This window comes from Lissotriton helveticus, chromosome 4_2, assembly GCF_964261635.1.
Source record: "Lissotriton helveticus chromosome 4_2, aLisHel1.1, whole genome shotgun sequence".
In the NCBI taxonomy this organism is placed as follows: Eukaryota; Metazoa; Chordata; class Amphibia; order Caudata; family Salamandridae; genus Lissotriton; species Lissotriton helveticus.
The window spans coordinates 13,610,825-13,632,187 of NC_136064.1; positions in this window are offsets into that span (position 1 = coordinate 13,610,825).

Sequence of the window (21,363 nt, forward strand, 5' to 3'; positions counted from 1 at the left end):
CGCTGCGCAGACCTCCTGGCCGTCCCCGAGCGTAAAGTCACGGGTCGTAAACCAACACAGGATGGGGGAGAACACTAACGTAGGGCACACATCCCCGCTACTCCTCATGTCCTGGAACGTAAGGGGCCTGGGTGACAAGATTAAACGTGGGCTGGTAATGCAGAGTATAAAGAGGCTGCACCCCGCTCTGGTCTTATTACAAGAAACGCATCTCACCGGCACAGCCACGAAGGCCCTAGACAGGAAAGGCTACAACATGATAGTACACTCTGGGTTCACGAAGGGGTCCCGGGGCTCCGGGATATTGATTCATCGCTCATCCAGGTTCATAGCCCAATCAACGGCGACAGACACACAGGGGCGCTTTGCAGCGGTACACGGCCAGTGGGAGGGGAAGCCACTGAACGTGGTCTCGGTCTATATCCCACCAGCACTACACAACATAGCTTTCCCGGAACTGGGGAAATTCCTGTTAGATCTTCCTGAAGGGGAGCTTGTTATGGGGGGAGATTTCAATGCAGTGGCACATGACTCCCTAGACCGCCACCCAACGCGCATGCGTACACCAGGGCCCTCCAAACTGCATGACTTTATGGAAGCACAAGGTCTAGTGGATGTGTGGAGGCGGCTCCACCCAGATGACAGGCAATACACGTACCGCTCAACAGTCCATGACAGCCTGTCGCGGATAGATTATTTCCTGGCGTTGGGGGGGGGGCTCCTCACTTTCGCTGACTCCCAAATTAGGCCGAGAGGGATCTCTGACCACTCCCCACTTACACTGACTCTGTTCAGTCAGAGACAATCCCGCAGACGGCTTTACCCGATTTACCCGGGTTACCTTAAAGAACCGGGCGTCACCAGGGCCTTGAGGAGGGGCACACGGTCCTACCTTGCAGAGAACGTGGGGTCCGTGGAGTCGCCCACTATTCTGTGGGAGGCCTACAAGACTGTCCTCCGAGGACAGGCGATCTCGGTAATCGCGCAGCACAGACGCACACAACGTCAGGAACTAACCGACCTGGAGGAACAACTAGAAAAGGCCACACGAGACCACGAGGGGAACCCGACTGGAGACACCCAGCACACACTCCGACTGGCCCAGCAGAGCCACACCGACTTTCTGCGCCGCAGAGTGCGGGACACTATGTCCGCAACAGCGAGCAGGATATACGACATAGGCGACAAGGCAGGGAAGCTTCTGGCATGGTTGGAGAGGGCGCGGGGTGGCCAGCGGGCGATATTACAACTGAGAGACCCTCAGGGTGAGATACACACCAGTCCGGCGCACATAGTGGAACTCCTAGCTGACCATTTCCACTCCGTGTACTCCCCGGAATATGGGGTCACACGGGACATGGTAGAAAACTCCCTTGTGGGAGTGCCGACCCGCACTCTCTCCCCAGACCAACGGGACGAGCTCGACTCCGATCTGACGGAGGAGGAACTACAGGCAGCCATAGCAGCAATACACCCCGGGAAAGCACTGGGCCCCAATGGTGTGCCGATAGAATGGTACAAACTCATGTCCGAGACACTGTCCGCACCATTGCTCGATATGTTTCAGGAGTGCCGGGAACAGGGACGGCTCCCCCCTGATCAGCGTACGGCCACGATAGTCGCAATACCTAAGCCCGGCAAACCCCCAGAGGAGTGCGAATCATATCGCCCGATCTCCCTCCTTAACGCCGAGAGTAAAATCCTGGCGAAACTGCTGGCCACCAGGCTGCTGCCCCATCTGACACACCTTATACACCCGGACCAATCGGGCTTTATGCCACACCGCAGCACGGCGCTGAACCTGCGACGGCTGCATGGAGTATTGGCCCGAGCCCCGCAGCTGGAGGAAGCGGCAGCGGTACTGTCACTTGATGCCAAAATGGCATTCGATATGGTGGAGTGGCGCTATCTCTTTGCTGTCCTGGAACACATTGGTATCGGCCCAACGTTCATATCGTGGGTCAGACTGCTGTACACCGAACCTATGGCTAGAGTAACCGCAAACGGATACATATCAAGAGAGTTCCCGTTGGCAAGGGGTACGAGACAGGGGTGCCCGCTCTCGCCGCTACTGTTTGCCTTAGTGCTAGAACCCTTGGCCACGATCCTCAGGACCACCCAGCTGCTGAAAGGTATACGCTGGGAAGGTGGTGGCGAGGATAGGGTTTCCCTATACGCCGACGACATGCTCGTCTACCTCACGGACCTCACGACCGGTATCCCGGTCTTGCTGGCACTATGTGAAAGCCACGGCACGGCCTCGGGTTATAAACTCAACTGGTCCAAATCAGTGATATATATGGTGAAAGGCGACCTTCCAATACTACCCACAGATTGCCAACTACTCGTAGAACGCGTCACCTTTAAATACCTGGGGATATGGATTACAAGGGAGCACTCGACCTTCCTTGACCGGAATCTTAAGCCCCAACTGGACAAATTGAAGACTGATGTGCGCCTTTGGAAAAATCTCCCCCTAACACTGCTAGGTAGAGCGGCACTCTTTAAGATGCTGGCGCTCCCTCGCTTCCTCTATGTTCTGGAAAACACGCCGGCGGTGGTTCCCGTACCGTTCTTCCGCCTAGTCTCGGCCCAACTGTCCACTCTCCTGTGGGGGGACAAACCGGCCCGGGTCGCACAGTCGAAATTGACCAGGGACTGGTATAGCGGTGGGATAGCCCTCCCCAACCTGGAACTGTACTACTGGGCGGCTCACCTCAAGGTGATTAACCAGTGGATCCACGCACCGCAAGACGACCCAGCGTTCAGGGCGGATAGACACCAACTAGGCTTGTCCACTCTGCTAGCCCCGCTCTATAATAAAGGGATGGTGAGGAAACTAGAAGGGCCTACCAAACACACTGTTGCCCTATGGCACAGGGCTCAGAGGCGGCTGGGGTGGGAGGGAGTGATCACCAGGCTCACGCCACTGTGGGACGCCAAGGCCCTCGGTAACCTGCGCAGCTCTAAGGGGTTCGACCAGTGGGACACTATTGGGATCTCCACGGTGGGCGATCTATGGACCAGGGAGGGTGTGCTCTCCTTCACGACACTACAAGAACAGTACAACCTTGCAGAGACCGAAACATATAGGTACATACAAATAAGGCACGCACTCCTGTCGGTACTAGAACCTGGCACGGCGCCTCCGGAGTCGGCTCCGTTGGAGGACCGACTGCTTACAGACTACATGGAGGCCGGGGCAACCTCCCTCACTTATCGGAAACTCATGAATAACCTGCCGGACCCCCTGGGGAAACTAAAAGGGTATTGGGAGGACGAGGTAGGGGACCTAGATGAGGCAGACTGGAACGCAGCCCTGGCTTCGCCCAGGGAGGCGGGTATTTCCACTCGATTCAGACTGATCCAGTTTAAAGTGCTACACAGGGTCTACTACACCCGCACGACGCTGTATAAAATACATAGAGCAGAACACCCACACTGCCTGAGAAGATGCGGGGAGGAGGGCACACTATACCACACTATATGGACGTGTCCACATATACAGGATTACTGGCGGCGAGTCACACGTACGATTGGTCAGACACTACAGAACCCATTTACACCAGATCCCAGAATCTGTCTCCTGAATGTCTGGGGCCCAACAGACCTTTCGTTGCAGGCAAAGAGATGGGTGGTCATAGGGGTAATGCTAGCGAAACGTGACATTGCAAAGAACTGGGGGGCACAGGAAACACCGACACTGGCGCAATGGTGCAGAAATATGGATATGCTTATGCTAACTGAGCGGGCTGTTTATCAGCAGAGACATAATCCTCGGAAATGGAACGGGATTTGGTCACCCTGGAATAAATTTAGGGGAGACCTCTGTGAGCCCCTGCCCGAGGAAGGAGATGGGGACAGCTCAGAAGATGACGAAGGCCTGGATTGAAGAGGGGGAGGGGGGACTGGACTGTGGGAAAGTTGAGGATACGGGATCATGGGCACTTGCCCGCAGATGACCATACTGAAATGTATACTCGAACTGAGAGCTGATAGTTGTATTTAGACATTCTAATGTTGATATAGACCATTGCTAATTATTGACTTACCCTGAAAGTAACTAGTTTAAGTTGGGGGGGGGTAAAATATTAAAAAGTTGCTCTGCTGATTATGGCAGCGGAATGTTGACGCTGCATTGAAGATCTAATGTACGTTACTGTATACCATGAGACAGCAACAACAAAAATAAAACTTTAAAAAAAAAAAAAAGTCTTAAGGCCTGATTCAGATTATGGCAGACGGGTTACTCCGTCATAATGGTGACGGATATCCTGTCTGCCGAAATATGTAGTAATGGTGTACGGGATATCCATCACTGTTGTGACGGAGTAACCCGTCTGCCGAAATCTAGATCAGGCCCTTAATGTATAACGCTAACCTTCGTATCTTTAATGAAATCTAGATTCTCTCTACACATCACTTGGAGAATCGCTATTCTTTTGAGTGTAATTTTGATAGATGGATTGGCAGAAATAGTGTAACACCCCCATTCTGCCTCCCAAAGGAGGCAGAAAGACTGCCTGGTGTTTGTGATTGGGGTATGCAATAAAATACCAGGACAGGCAAGTCCATCCTGCTTTTCACCTTCTTCCCTAATGGACTGTTGGTGTTTCTGACTCATCCTGAAACAGGCATATAAGTGTCAAAAATCATGATCTACCCTCCATTGGGGCTGACAGACAACCAGACAAGCAGGGAAACTAATGAAGAAAAGGAACAGGGTGAGAGACTTGGCCATTGTGGCGTTAGGCCTGATAACAAGAATCTTACAGTACTGCTGTTTACTTTACTTACCTGCAAGTCTATATATAAAATTAGTGGTATGCCAAAAAATAAATATTACAAGCCTCTTATCCTCTTATTGTTTGTTTTCCTTCATGAAAGTGGAGCAGCGTAATTTTAGCTCCACCCTTACCCGTCCCAGAAACGTAATATATATGTGCATTTATCATAATATACTCTGTGTTTCTTAACTGTATTAATGAAAGTGAAGCGCTGGAGTGCGTTCACTGTAGAAATTAGGAATTCTTATACACGTGTGCTCTAATGTCTTCATTATGATATTCTAAATTGTAGTTCTTGTTTATACTTATGTTTTGTGTTTTGTGTTATAATGCTTTTACTAGATTTGCATTTTTTATGTACTCATGTATTTATATATTAATGCTTTGCATTCATTCTGTAATCGTGTGTGAACGTATAATCATGCATCTAATGTGCACATTGAATAGGTTAGCTTAACCAAATGCCTTAAGCATTTGGTCTTCAATATTTAACCTTCAACATGAAAGTTTTGCTTGCGATGCAATGTTCTTTCTTTTGCAGGTACGCTCACATGAACTCATAGCTAGTGAAAGGCCTATTGTGTATTAGAGATAGTGAGGTCAGGGAGGATAAATTTTGGCAAGAATGAGAGTCACTAATAGAAGACTTTTATTCTTGTGGTAATATGATGTTCAACCCGTAAGATGGGAAAATCAAGTGAAGTTGCCAATTCATACTGTGAGAAGGTGGAAAATTACTGCAGTCGATAACATGGAGTTGTCAAATATTTTGTGGGTTCAATTGGGGTTCACACTGTTAGTCTTTAGGGCAGATGCCCTTTGGACTCTGAAAGGTACAGACCTCTCGATCCCTATTTCCATTGTGTTACTTTATGCTACACATTGCCTTGATTTGGAGAACTTTTACTGAAGTCTCCACTGTGCTGATACCTTCCTACTTTTTCTAATTTAATTAGGTTTCCCCAGTTGCCCAACTTTAGTTAGGACTAGTTTAGATGACTTTAGATTTACTCATGCATAGACAGGAGGATCAAAACCTCGACACCGACCATCAAATTCTATTTCTTATCTTTGTATTGCTGCAACTGAATTTCTTGTATGCCTTATCCTACTAAGATTTAATTTAATTTGACATTTTGGTTTCCCAGTGGTGATTCTGTATCTTCATAATATGTTTTTGAAATTTATTTACATCAGTATGGCTTTGAACTTGTAATAAACCCATTTAACCTTACCGATTGATTCCTAGTCCTCATTGTGCGACCAAGTGGTCTACAATGTAATTGAATTGGTTGGTTAATGTTAGCTCCCTTTGACCTCTCTGGCAACTGTAAGGTCTATCATTTAGAGAAGTGGTAAGAATGGCCCAGTGCTCTATCAGAGGTATGCTTGAATTTGAGTTCAGGTGGCAGAGTTCTGGTCAGAGGAGATCCTGGGTCTCCAGAGAGGTTCTGGGGCCTTCACTAATCTATTTGGGTTGAGAGGTTTGAAAAGGTCTTGGGTGTAGTTCCTTTCCTGTGAGAATGGTCTGCCTGAGTATAATCTGAGTTCAGAACGGTTGTTGATTGCATTCCCTTTTTAGTGAACTACACAGAAAATGTGTTACTGTAAATTATGTTTAGCTTTAACTTTGCTCACTCAGAAGTGTTCTGTGTCATATTCAGTTGATTTTAGCACTTTAAATTGCCATGTCCTGCTATTTACTGGTGGTGGGAGTTCTAAAGGCTACATCAGATGAAGGGCCTGTTTCTTAGACTTGGGTGCAGCAGGACACCCCCCAGAAAGTGTTGGATGTCCCGTCTACCATATTAAGAGTGAACTGATGTCAATACAATTCTGCCACTTTTTGGTGGCAAACTATAAAAAAGGAAATAAGTTGTTGCCTGTGGTTCATGGGGTAGGAGAAGATGCCTTGTTGGTCAGAGGACAGGGGCCTTATGGCAGAGTGGATCCTTAATATCGATGACAGAATATCAATGGTACTTCATATCAAAGTCATTATATTGTTGGTACCAATATATTGAAGTTTCGAATATTGATGGCAGGTAAATATTTTAATTTTTTTAACAAATAATATTTCAGTTTAAATAGCTATTAATTTGTGGTTTCAATCATTTTTTCGGGTGTTTTAATTTATTTTGAATCTTTTTCAAATGTTTTGTACACGTTTGATTTTTTTTAGTGGGGTTTTTTAGGCAATTAAAAAATATATATATTTCTATAAATTTCGTAATTGTATTTTTTTAGATTGTTTGGTTAAATGGGGTATTTTTGTTGAACAGCATTTTAAATCAATATTTTCAATGTAATTTTTATTTATTAAAATGTTGTATTATTTTTTATATTTGTAATTGAATTTTTAAAATAAATGAATATATTGTTTAAGTTTCGTGATTTTCTAAAAGTTAATTGCATTTTTATTACATTTTTTATTTACTAATTAAAAAATATAGAATTTTCATAGTTTCATGTTGTTAGATTTTATAGGGTGACAGACCCCATTTACGGGGGTCACAGAGCAAGCGGGGGCTTCTGGGTCACGCCATGGACGTTTGCCCCTGCTGTCCAGTAGCGAACAGTCACAGGCTTCTCAGGGAGGTTAATCTGGGGATACAACCGGTTTAGCACCCAACAGACATCCAACAACACAATAGCTTGATTGTCCAGGCCAGTGCTCATCTTTTAAAAAGAAAAAAAAACTTTTTTACACAGTGAAACTCAATACTATACACTAGCACAAAAAGTACCAGATACCCAAGGTATGATTGCCAGGCTATTACTTCAATCTGTGTTCGGCAGCTGATCATCCTTGTAGGCAGAGGCAGGCTGCACAACAACTTTCTGGAGGCAGAGCGGCGGGTGGATATCTTCAGATGGTGGCACTGCATGGACAGCGTCGATGACCAGTTGCTCATTGTCCGCAGTCAGGTCTCCCTCCGCTGGTGGTTGAGTTTTTGTTTCAGCTACCCAAGTATTCCTAGGTCAAGGCATTGATGCAGTCCTCTTCTATGTGCATGTCCAGTATCGGCAGCCGGCTTGCTTTAAGGCACTGTGTGCCAGTGAGCTGCATGCATGAATCAGTGACACGGACAGCAGTACGTAAAGCGCACTTCTATGTAAAGCGTGCTTGGTGCACACCCCCAGATCCAAATCTTGTCTCTTTTCAAAGGGCAGGATTAGGCCTTCGTGCACAGGTTAGATTAACTTGAGGCTGGGGCCCAAATGCCAAAAAACTGAATACCAGATATGTATAGTTGAGCATGCAGGTCAAGGGTCATGACCATACACCATTCACGGTACATTCCCATCCAAACAGAGTTTTGGGTGGGTAGTGTTTTAAAATATATATATATATTTTGACTTTTTTGTTTCAAATATTTGTATATTTTTGGTCAAACTTTAAAAAAAATCTTGTTTTATAATTAATTTATTAAAATATATTTTTTTGTTTAAGAGAATTGTTTCTGATTTGTTTTAAATGTGTTTAATTTTTTCAGTTAGAAAATATTTTTAATTGTTGAAAATGTAAATATTTTGAGTATTATATTATTGTGTTAATCTAAATTTACATTTCAGATGTTATTTATTATGTTAAATTCATTATAGTACTTTTAAAGGCTTTGGTTTCAAATCATTTTATGTTACTATTTTTTACTTTAATAAATAATACATTTCAGATATTTTTATTGTCTTTTGTGTTATACTTATGTAAATACTGTGTTAAATTGTTTGTAATGTGACTAGTAAATGTAATACCCCTAGAGATAAATATTTTCTACAACGCTGTTTGTTTTGGATTGGGATTATTTCCTTTGCTCTCCACCCAGTCTTCCCCTAATGTTGCTTAGTCAGGAGTTGGAATAGTAAATCTACCCCCTAGAGTAATATTGTTTAATTTGGAATTAATATACTAATTTTAACCCACAGAGTCCAACACTTTCCACAATGTTGCTTTGTTTTGAGTGCGAATAATTAATCATTCTGACGATTCCGAGTCCAACACTTTCGCCATATTGGATAGTTTGCCCCCAAGAATTAAACATTTCTCCAACGTTGCTTAGTGTGGAGTGAGAATAGTACACATAGGCACCCCAGAATATAACACTTTACTAAATGTGGCTTTGTGTTCACTGGAAATGGCAAAATCTGACCTCCCAAGAGTCCAACATTTCTTACAATTTTGTTTAGTTTGGAGTGGATATCGTACATTTAACCCCCGGTTTATATGCATTTTCCACATTGTTAGTTGTACTTGAGTTAAAATGAAAAATCTAATCCCCACTACCTAAATTATTTTTTTTCAGTGTGAGTTAGAATGGTAAATCTGACCTGCTCCCTGCCCAGCATTTTCCTAGTAGGACTGGAGTTTAAGGCATAAATATAACCCCCTCCAATACATATTTATGTATTGAAAACTTAAAATGTATTGCAAAATGTTGTCGATTTTTGTAGGTTTCTAGGGATTTATTTTATATTTTTAAACTTTAAAAAAAAGGAATTTATTTGTTAGGATATTTAGTTGTATTTTAATTTCAGATAAATAGATGTTTTCCATTTTTTTAAATGTTTTAATTGATCTATTTTTCATAAATAAACATTTTGAAAGTAAAAAAAAATATTCTTTTTTGATTCTTTGTAATTTAACATGAATATTTGTAAACATAATTAAATAAATTAATGTTAATTATATACAATATAATTTTACAAAGTATTGCAGCTTTTTTAAAATTTGAATTCATTTTAAGTAATACAGTAAATATTTTTAAATTATATCATGTATATGTTTTGACCTATGGTTTTGTTAATTCCAATGTTTATTTTAAAACGCAATGTTATTGTAATATTTTTGTTTTACATATTTTTCAACTTCAGATGTTTTCTAGGATGATATTTTGGAATTTATGTTACCATTATTTTAATTAGAAGTATAGGGTTTTGGATATTATGGTAGTCAATATTTTGACTTTGATCTTTTGATAGATCAACATTTTTATGGTTGGTATTCAGAACTACAGCTACTTATGGCCAAGGGATTCATTAATAGCCTTCAATGTGTTTGGCAAAACTGGCCACTAAATTGATGGAATGGTGGATTTGAACCAGAAATATCAAAAGAATGAATGGATAGCACAAAGATCAGCCTCTAGTTGCCCCCTGTCCTCCACCCCTTCCTGTTTTTGTCCAACAAGACTTGAATTCTTTGTTCACTGTTTTGAAAAACGTCCGATTACCGCAAGACTTGTCTCTGGTACCTAACTTACAACTAGCAAATGAAGTATTAATTTGAGTCTCCTATAGCTCAGCTCTTATCACCACTGTTTCTGTTGCTATGGTAGCCCCATTAGAGATAATAATGAAATTTTTAATTTCAGCCTAGGTTAATTGCTGGATTTGGTAGGTTACATATGTATACCATTCTCACTGCTGCTGTGGGATTGTTTTCCATTGAATATTTCAATGATATTCTCCTGGACACTTTAACGGACCAGTAGGTCTGTTGCTGTGCTTCATAGCATTCAAGTGTTTTTAGTCAAATTAAGGGGGCATAGGACTGGAGAGACCAAATGTCAGCATCCTTTCCTCTTATGATAGATATCCTCTTAAGGCGAGCAGTGGTTGACCAAAGGTTTTGCCTGCAGATGAGGTGAGGCTGTTCAATACTCATACCAAATGTGACTTAGTTTTGAGTGGGAATGGCATATTTAACCCACCAATATATATGCATTTTCCGCAATGTCACTTGTACTTGAGTCATGAGGCATTGTGCTAGTTGTCAGGGGGAAGATAGTCGACTTGTCCCAATTTATACTAAGCCCAGAGAGACGTTCAAATGTAATATATTCTCTTATCAATCGGTTAAGCTGCTCTTTGTGGTGACAACATAAGGCACCATGTTGTCTGCATACAGCGATATGGTAAAAGGCCGCTGTCTAAATCTCAATGTAGTGTCTGCATGCTTTTGCCTCACTCTACATGCTAAGGGTTCCAACACTAGAGGAAAAAGTTAAAGGGACACCGGGCAGCCTTGCCACGTTCATCTGCATATGGGAACCAGTGAGGAGTGACTATTATTGATCCATATTCTAGCTAATGATGCTGTATACAGTAATTTTATACATTGCGTAAGTGCTTGCGGCATCCACATACGATGCAACACTTCAAACATAAACCCCCACTATATAGAATCAAATGCCTTAGCTGCATCTAGTAACACAGAAGCAGCCTTTACATTCGGATCAAGTTGAATCAGCACAGCGAAGATCATTCTCAGATTGGGTGTGGTAGACTGGTTTGGGACAAACCCTGATTGGTCTGGGAGCACCAGTAGAGGCAGCAATGGTCGCATCCAGGATGCTATGACCATAGCAATGATTTTTGTATCTATATTCAGTAGTGACAGCTGTCGATACGACTCACACCTCGCTGGATGTTTATTTGGTGTCAGTAATGTAATTATAAGTGCTTCCCATAAAGTTGGTGGGAGCATTTTATTTCCATACGCTACTGTATGCAAATGTGGTGCCAATAGGTCTGAGAAGGTTTTGTAAAATTCACTGGGGAGTCTATCACTACCAATTGCCTTATCACCAGGCAAAGTTTGAATGGCATCCTTCACTTTCTGAACCGTGATGGGTTGCACCAACAATTCCCCCTGGCCCGACGACAGCCACCTGAGCGCTAGCTCCTCCAGGTAGGCTTTTGTCTCATCTCCTGTGGCTGCTGCGTGCGGTCCATATAATGCTGTATAATAGGCTACAAATGGGTTCATGTTTCAGGCGTGCTATAGCATTTGGTACCATCCTGACGTTCTACTCTGTGATGTATGTTTTTGCGCATAGCATCTTGATCTTAGAGGCCAAACTTCGGCCAGGTCTCCAACCCTCTCCGTAAGCACTAGCCACTCAGCACCTGGACATGTGTTTTATTTCTTGATCAGCTGTCTCATTATATTAAGTAATCAGATCCCTCATTTCAGCCATGGTGTGCTTGCTTTGGTTCTCCTCATGTTGTCTTTCCAACCCTTTTAATGTCTTCTCCAATGCTTGCATCTTAGAGCTTAAAACGTTTAGTACCTCCGCCTGCAGTCCTAAGCATGTCCCCCTTATTGTGGCTTTAAAAGCTTCCCAGAGTGTATCCTCCCCCTCCACTGATCTCTTGTTTTCCCGAAAATATTGAATGATAGCTTCTCAAACACCCTCTCTGAAAATTGGGTCTAGAAGCAGGGATTGTGTGGGGATTGCCAGATTCAACCTCACGGGCAAATGGTCCAAGAGGGTTCGCGTAAGGTGGGTGACCCCTCTTACCCAGGTAGTAGCTTTGACACATACCAACCAGTAATCAAGTCTGGACCACGTTTTATGCACGGAGGAGACATGGATACCCTCCTGGGCCGACGGGTTTCTTGCCCTCCAGATATCGACTAGCTTGTGTCTGTTCATAATTTCATGTGTTACTCATGTTGCCCGTTTCCATACACTCACCGCACTGCGATCGATGTTGGTGTCTAGGTATGTGTTCAGGTACTCTCCCCATAATATTTTTTCTGGTTGAGGAGTGTACAGTTTACTCTCCAATCGTCGGTAGAACTCGGGGTCATTAATGTTCGGCCCATATGTAGTGATAACAGTAATTAACTGTCCACAGAGGGTACCCTGCAGTAATGTAAAGCGGCCTGTATCATCTGAGTTCAGATAAGTGAACGCGAAGTGTGTGCTCCTTTGTACTAAAATAAGTAGCCCCCTGGAATGTGAGTAGTAGGAGGATGCCGCCCTTTATTCCGCCGATTCTGACCCTACCCTTATTTCCTTCGCCTTCGTGAGAAGGGTCTCCTGTAGTAACGCCAGTTGAATCTGATGTCTATGTAAATAGGGAAATACTTGTCAAATTGTTTGGGGGTTACTCAACCCCCTGACATTCCAAGATATGAGTCTGACCTGGTCTACCATTTAACAGTCATAAATCTATCATGTGTGCGCTTTTCCCTGTGATGTTTCAAGAACCCTATGTGTGTGATAGATCTGCTTAGGCGACAGTGATGTACTTTACATTAATCGAACAGCAAAAAACAACTTTCCCTTTCCCCCCTCCCACTTGAGCATCCCAATCATGCCAAAGCCATTCCCAATATAACTTAACATCAAATTGCAGTAGAATCATCAAGACATTACTAAGATTCCTCTTTTTCATAAAGTGTAATTACAGTCGCTGTGGGGGTAAACCCGCGTGGGGGCAGCCAACAGCCTTGGATTACACCCGACGTGCGTGGGCGGCCGGAACTTAGCTATCACGTGTGAGTATCAACATATTGTAATGCTGGTGTTTTCTATGTACTAGCTTGCTTTGGTTGAGCCGGCCACGCGTGTTGCAAATATTCCTCTACTTGTATTCATTATCAGTCACACTATAACGAGCAAGGACCATAATTCCATTCTACATCTCCCAGCCATGCCCCTCCAATATCTTACATATATTGTCGCTAATAAGGCTCATATGGATTACAGTGCTATTTCACTTGCCACTCTAGCCAAATTGCAGATTTCCCAACTCCCATTGTGGAGTCCATCCCACTTACTGCAATTCCATCTAAGTTCAGTCTGGCAGCTACACAGTTAGTCGCTCAGATCCAGCTGCAGGAGCATGGCCACGGCACCCCAAGTATAGGCCAATGCTAATAAGTATCAGCAGCCCTTTAAGGATATCTGTTCAGTCCCTGTTTGACCATCTTGCATAACTAGTGACTATTCCGATTACGTGGGAGACGTTGATCGCGATGGACCTGACCGGTTTTGTTTCATCTGCCTTAGCAATTCCACAGCCGCACCTAGAGTAGTGCAAAACCGTTGTTTTCCCTTGTGCGTAATCCAAAGACGAGCAGGTACAGCATTGCATTTTGGATGTTCGCCGAGCGAAGTTTCTTTTTGACTGCCGCCAACTCCCTGCGGGCAGACTGGACTGCGACAGTGAAGTCTGGGAAAAAAGCCACTTCATTCCCTAGATAGCTGATGTTCTGTTTTTCCTGTGCTAGGCGCTGAACCGTATCACAATCATGGTAATTTAAGAGCCTGGCTATAATAGGTCTCGGTGAGGCTTCTGGCGGTGGTTATGCAGTCAGCGATCTATGCGCTCTTTCAACCATCAGGACCATGGAGAGATGCTCTGCGCCAAATATATCTTTTAGCATCGCTTCAATGTAGTTCTCCAGGCGGCCCTTGTTGGTACTTTCTGGAATCATCATGATATGGAGATTGTTGCACCAAGAGAGCACCTTCAGTTCTTCATTTTTGACTTTTATCATCTCCAGAATTTTACCCATGTCATAGCATCTGTCCGCCGTCCCCTGGGACTCATCCTGCACTGAGGATATTCGCTGTTCTGCTATAGCAAGGGGTGCCGCCTGTTTATCCATTTTGGCTGCCATATTGTTCAAGCAATAGTGTCAGCGTGTCTATTTTCCCATCAATGGCCTGGAGGCTTTGGTGCATCACCAGCTACGCCAATTCCAATGGGGGCTGGTCTTGGTGTCTGGCCTCCAACTCCGTGTCCGAGTGTGCAGTTGAGGGGCACGACGATCGGCGGGACTCAAAAGTTAATTTTGACTCTTGTTTGTCAGAATTGCCCATGCTTGCAGAGTGTTCAGGTCTATATGCGAGGAGGATGTGTTACTTATGACTGGGTCTAGCGACCTTTATTTAGCCCCGTATGCGCAGTCAATCAGGCTGTTGATAACTGGACACTGTCCATCACACTCAGCAGTTTCCCAGGTCACCAGTTTTTGCCACCTATGTCAATGCATATAAAAAACTGGTTCACAAATCGTCTGTTGTGTCCTATGTAGAAAGACACCAGGATCCAGTATGTACATTTAGGTCTTCTTTATTAAATCTTCAGTTCAGGTTATATCTGTCTTGACTCCTGCCAGCCCCACCAGGAGCAGCCTCCCTAGCTGCTCAGCCCATCTCCAACTGCCACATTCATCCCACTCTGACACCCAGGCATTCCACGTATCACAGGCACACCAACATTCTAAGACCAAGTCACAACCTGACTGAACAGCTAGAGGCACCAGGGCTAGAGTACATGTTATACATTTAAGTAGGGTATAACATTATCCTTCAATCATAGTGCTGGCCCCTCATAGCCATTGCTGCCTCCCAGTCAGAACCAAGGCTACCGAGCGCCTGCCACACTTCCAAGGGGGGGGGGGGGGGGGTAATCATGCGTGTAGGGCACACCTGTAGTAATCTATAGCCCCAGTGTTGTATTTACAATGTTCCAAGCCCCTCGCTCCGCTGTCACCTGCATAAGCTCCGACGCATGGCACTTCAGCGCCTCTTCCTTTGGGGCCTTTTCAGAGGTAGGCAGTTCAACTTCTTTGTATATGATGCCTCAATAGATGTTGATCGCTGCATCCTGAGTGAGGGTTCTGATTGACGTAGGGCCACGTGTATGCCCCCACCACTCCCGCAACGCTGCAACAAGGCACTTGCGCACCTCCTCCAGGCGAGTCACTGTCCCGGGCGGAGGCGTTTGTTGGCCCAGCTAGTCCCTCGTTACCCACGGCACGGCTGGCCAGGGGGGATACACAACATCCGGCGCCTGCTCCACCCCTCGATGGTGGCTCACCCCCGGGGGTCAGCAATGTAATATATCCGCTCTCACCCCTCGTCACATCAGTGCAGGCCACACATCCGTACCACCAAACATCTTGTTTGTGCCAAGCATCGATGCTGCAGCTGTCTAAACCTGCTGTGTCAGGGCCTCCTGCGTGGGGTCGCTGCTCAAAAATTGTGTGGTGTATATATTTCAGATATTGTAATCAGTCTGTTCAGTTTGCTGGAGGTGACTGTTTAGGTCTCGCTAGAGTCAGCGCATGCGCTACTCTTGCAAAACATTTTGTAGCTGCTTCAAAAAGCGCTACCTTGCCGGCCGCCAGCTTGATAGAACGTGCACAAGCGCGCGCGACGTGCACAGCACTTTTTCTCATTGCGCATGCGCACAACTCGTGGTTTTTTAAAATTATTTTTTCATTTCGCGGCCGCGCAGCGTTACTTTTACGGCTGTGCGGCCAATGCTTGTTCAACCTTGACCGCGAGGCGCGCACGCTTGGTTTTTTCCTCGTCCCTGTGGTGCGGTGCTGCCCGGCTGTGAGTGAGGGACATGCCCGGGCTTGTTGAGTATGGAATTGTCTGTGCCAAGCAATACGACTGTGTTGGATAATGTGAATTGCACAGAAAACACTTGGAAAACTTTGTAATGAACTATGACGTTTGGCCTTTCCTTAAGTAGGCAGTCATGAAACAGACATGTGCATTTATATAACATTCATTAAAAAAAAAGTGCTAGACCTCAATCCTTGAATGTGAAAATTGCTTCCACGCACGTGCACGTTCAGCCGGGATTAACAGAGTGTGGGTCACTTTACGGCTGCACTGTAGGCACACCCCTAGACATTCTTCGGTGGTTTAGCCTAGCTTTAATGCTTGCATACAATGCAGACTGTGCGTGAGCTAAACCTTTCAAAAAGACTTCGCGCCCAATCTGTACCAGCATTAGCATTACCCGTAGGTCTGTGATTTAATGTGGTGCACTCATCCCCCACTTCACTCTCACCTCTCATGCCGCACGCGAACACACTCTCTTCCAGCACTCACACAGGCACCTCTGCAGTCACTATAGAAATCAACACCTTTCACACACTACAGGCACCGCCTGCACTCACACAAGAAACCTCTGCACTCCTCTTGTGGGAGAACCTTCGGCACTCAACTCCTATAGGCACTCGACACCTATAGGCACCCCCTGCATTCACCCACTGGAGGCACCCTTTACACTGACAAGCACCCCTGAACTGTCCCGATGCACTCACCCACTACAGGCACTCCCTGCAGTTAGTTTTCACCCACTACACACGCATGCATAAGAGTCCTCCTGCACCAAGCCACCCCCTGCACACATCTCTGCACTCACCCATAGGCATATTTACACGGACAATGGTATAGGGACTCATGCAGACATTCCCTGCATTCACTCTCCACAGAACCCCTCGGCACTCACCCCTACAAGCACACCCTGGACTCACCCTGTAGTGGAACACCCTAAGTATTTAGTTATGCAGCACAATATCATTGGTGCAACATCAACTGTTGCATGGCTAAACACTTATAAAGTCCCAAAGGCGATACCTATTGGCTATGCCAATACTTGTTTATTATTTGCCGAAGCCCTCGCAGCCTGCCATCTTGCTCTGCAGGCAGTTATTTGCTGTACACCATTCAGAACCGCGAATCACCGGTGTATCTTACTTTTTGCATCTCATTTTGGCCTTCCTTTCTTCTACTCCTCCATGTGCTAGTGCAGTCGATTGTCACCCATATCACGGATATCTGATGGATTACAAATTCCGGCTGGCAGAGCTGCACTAAAGTGCGGCCATCTTGCCATGGGCACTCTAGCGCCCCTCTGGAAAATGACTTTCAAAGCATGCATAAAGTTATTAAAACTAATTATTTCTGTCAGACCTACCAGGGGGTTATTAGACTCGCATTCAAGTCAAAGGACTGCTGGTTAGACACATACACCCAGCTATACCTACCTGTGTCTACAATCAGACTATTATTCCTTTGTAAGTCTTTTACATATAGCTTTCAGCATACTCAGTGTATTTTATTTCTACTGTAAACCTAATTGATTGATAGCCTTACCCATATGTTTGTCCCATAGAGGCTACTACCAGTGGCTTGTAGCTCAATACAAAAACTCAAATAAATACATTATCCCTGTACATTCCGTAATGTATCTGTAAGGGTGACATGGTCAATGATGTCAAACAAGCTGCTGTCCAATTTATTAATTATAATCTATAAACCATTCAAAGGAAATACATCTTTGTCTTCCAAGCACATTGATCCCAGGACATTCATGAACATGCATGAACACCACTGATATGGATTGCTTCACAAGACTGCATCTTTAAAAGTACTTCACATTGGCCTGATTTTTGTAATTTCCCATAGTCAGATTTAAATTAGTTATTTTCAACTTTTTCCTGACACAAGGGCACATTCAGAGTGAACAACAAAAGTTTCTTGATAGTTTAATTTTTTTTTTATTTATCAACGAAACACTACACATCATTATACATTTTCTGTTACCACATGACCTAGATTGATGCTGTACATTATTCTCTACTGCGTTGTCATATACATCCATTACTGTATCATGCATTGCTGTAGACATTGTTATATTACAATTCATAGCTCCTTTCTACAGCATACTTCTTTTTCAGGAGCGCGTTATCATTTTATACTGTATATTGATTTCACGTCTGGCACTCCATTGCTTCTGCACTATTCTTTTGATCTTCCCTTCATTTCTTATTGACAGGACTAACATGGTTTCTCTTCCCTCCCCTCTCATAGATCCCCATCGTGCGCGTGTTGTAATGTATTCTCACTTTCTCCCTCTGCCTCTCCTGTCTCCTTTCCCACCAGGTACTTTTGATATGGTCCCCAGATCTTTTTGGGGCGGCTCTGGATTGGTAACAATTCACTATAGACATCTGACTGCGTATTGCCATACATCATATCTGAATGCCACTCTGCTATCGTAAGGGCTGGGCCCCTCGCCCAGCGCATAGCTATCCTGCGATTGGCTAGGAGCAGACCAATGGATACCAACTTCCTGTTCTCTGTGTCCACCCCCTTGTCATATCTCAGTAGTGCCAACATTGGGTCTATTGCCAAAGAGGAGCCAGTAATGTTCTGTAGCTCCTTAAATACAGTATCCCAAAAAGCAGCTATTCTGGGGCAGTCCCACGCTACATGTATAAAGTCAGCCGTGTGTTCTCTGTACCTGGGGCATTCTGCTGTTTCTCGCAATCCATATCTAAATAGTTCTTCTGGAGTGTAGTACACTCTGTTGATATATTTAAAATGTATTAGCCTATGCCTACCATTTAACACTACTGTCTTGGTCACTGAGCAACAATATCTCCAGCATTTATCATCCATAGCTTTATTGAGATCTCCCTGCCACTCTAAGCCCGCCTTTGTGATCCCAGGGCCGCGTGCCTTATGTGCTAGTGTATAGAACCGGGCTATCAATCCAGAGGGGAATTTGCCTGTATCACAACTGTTAACACTGGTATATCTGGGGGCTCCTGCATATCGTCCCCCAGAAGCTCCCTCAGTGCATGTTGTACTCAAAAGAATTGGATACGTGTCAGGGGCCTTCGTGATGTATCAATATCTTGCATAGAGTCCCACTTTTTCACTATGCTATTCCGGAACAATTCCCCCATTCTGGTTATCCCCAAATCTCGGAGTGCCTGCACTCCACCTTTCTCTTGGCCCAGCGGGAACCAAGTGCAACATTCTAACATAATGTGTGGGGAGTATAGTATAGAGTCTGCCTGGTACTCTAGTAATCGTCGCCAAGAGCATATTGTGGTATTTAGCGAGTCATATATTCCATGACATTGTGATGGATTGCGGAACAAAGTATAAGGAAGTGTGTACGCTAGTGCAGCATCCCTTTCTATATAGAGATGTGGTCGATTCTGCGGACCAATAAGCCAAAAGAAAGCTGGGAGGCATTGTGCTGCTCTATAACTGAGTTCCAAACCCGGTGCATTTAGACCTCCCATGTCATATGGCAGGACCAGAATATTCCATTGAACCCTGGGCTGCTTCCCTGCCCAAGCTAGTCTGAGCAGTAATGTTCGCAATGTATTGAAGAGTGCTCAAGGGAGCAACACTGGAATATTTTGAAATAAGAATAAAAACGTGGGGAGCACCACCATCTTCATGAACGCTATGCGTCCCGCCAGTGAAAGTGGCAACTTAATCCATTACTCAATGTCTTTTCCTAGCTTTTGTACTGCTATCCCATAGTTGTCTCTGATGACCTGTTCAGGATCTGTGTGTATCTGTATCCCTAAATACCAAACTGGGTCCGTTGTCCGGTGCACTGGGTACTCCTGCGTAATTTTAGTTGTAGCAGGGGGTAAGCGGAAAAACGATGGATTTATCCCAGTTAATTTGGAGGCCGGATAGAACTCCAAATCAGACCACCTCCGTTAGGGCTGGTGTTAGGTTTCTTTTGCGCTCTCGGATGTACAACGATGTATCATCTGCATACACTGATACTATGAGATTATACTTGGGAGATCAAATTCCTCTGTGTCTGTGGTACTCCCGCAATGTGCAAGCCAGGGGTTCCACCACTATGGCATACAAAAAGGGGGGTAGGGGGCAGACCTGCCTGGTTCCTCTTGTGATTGCAATTGGAGTTGTCACTATGTTACCCACTCTAAACTCTAGAAGAAAAAATCTTGATAGTTTTTCAGCAGCATATGAGACATGAGTCTGACAGAAGTGCCCTAGAAAATCTGGGTGCTAGAAATTGGGTCTCTGGTTGGCAGAGCCATTCAACCTGTCCAAGTAACGAGCAACAATCCTAGTCAGGGTAAGTCAATGACACGCTCTAATTTAACCAGTGCTCACCCCCTGGTAGCTTGGCACAGAGTAGCCAGGCTTAATTTAAGAGGCAATGTGTAAAGTATATGTGCACGCAACTCACAGTAACACAGTGAAAACACCACAAAAGGACTCCACACTAGTGTAGACAACAGGATTATTATTTTATAAATAAAAACAAGACCAAAATGACAAAAATCCCAAAAGTAGAAGTTGAGATATGAATTTGAAATATTAAATGTAAATATAGTGCTTAGAAGCAAATGGCACGCAAAGGGTTAATTGGCCGCCCCGGACCTGGGCAAAGTCAAGAGTTCAGGCCGCTCGCAATGGAGCACGGGCCGGCTACAGGCCCCACACAGGGCCTGCTGAACAAAAGTACCTTAATGCTTGTCACAGCACAAGATGCATCAGTGATTCCCACGCAGTTTGGGTGTTGTGCCGGATTTCTCCTCACTACGGTTGTGCGTCGGTTCTGTTGAACGAAGCACCGGTTCCAAGAGTGGAGGTTCCGAAGGTGATGCGCCAGGTTAAGCAACGCTGGAGGGACAATGCGTTGATCTTCTTCACACTGTGGCGGCGATGCATTGGTTCTGCAGAAGTGGTTCCGGAGGCGATGCGGTTGTTCTGAGTGCAATGTGCCTGTCTGGTCCCTGGAATATCGGTGATGAGTCAATCCTGATCACGCAGCAGGAAATGCATTGGTTTAAATCGATGCAATGGTGTCAAAGCGCAGGTCCTGGCAGATGCAGCACTTTTGCACACACTTCAAAGGGCCCTGGAATGGGTTGGCACCACTTGGCAGAGCAGGAGTTTTATCAAGCAAAGTCCAGGTGCCGTTGGAAGATGGAAGTGAAGTATTTGATATCCCTGAGACTTCAGCAACAGGAAGCAAACCAACAAGCCCTTGGAGAAGCTTAGTTTTTTGGTTGTAGAGATGCAGGTCCAGTCCTTCTCACTCCCAAGCGGGCAAGAAGTAACAGGCCAACACAGCAAAGCAATTCAGCAAAGTGGCAGTCCCTTCTGGCAGCACAGATGTCTTTCTTCCTGGTAGAATGTCCTCCTTCCTCTCATGCTGCTCAGGATAACCCATCAACATG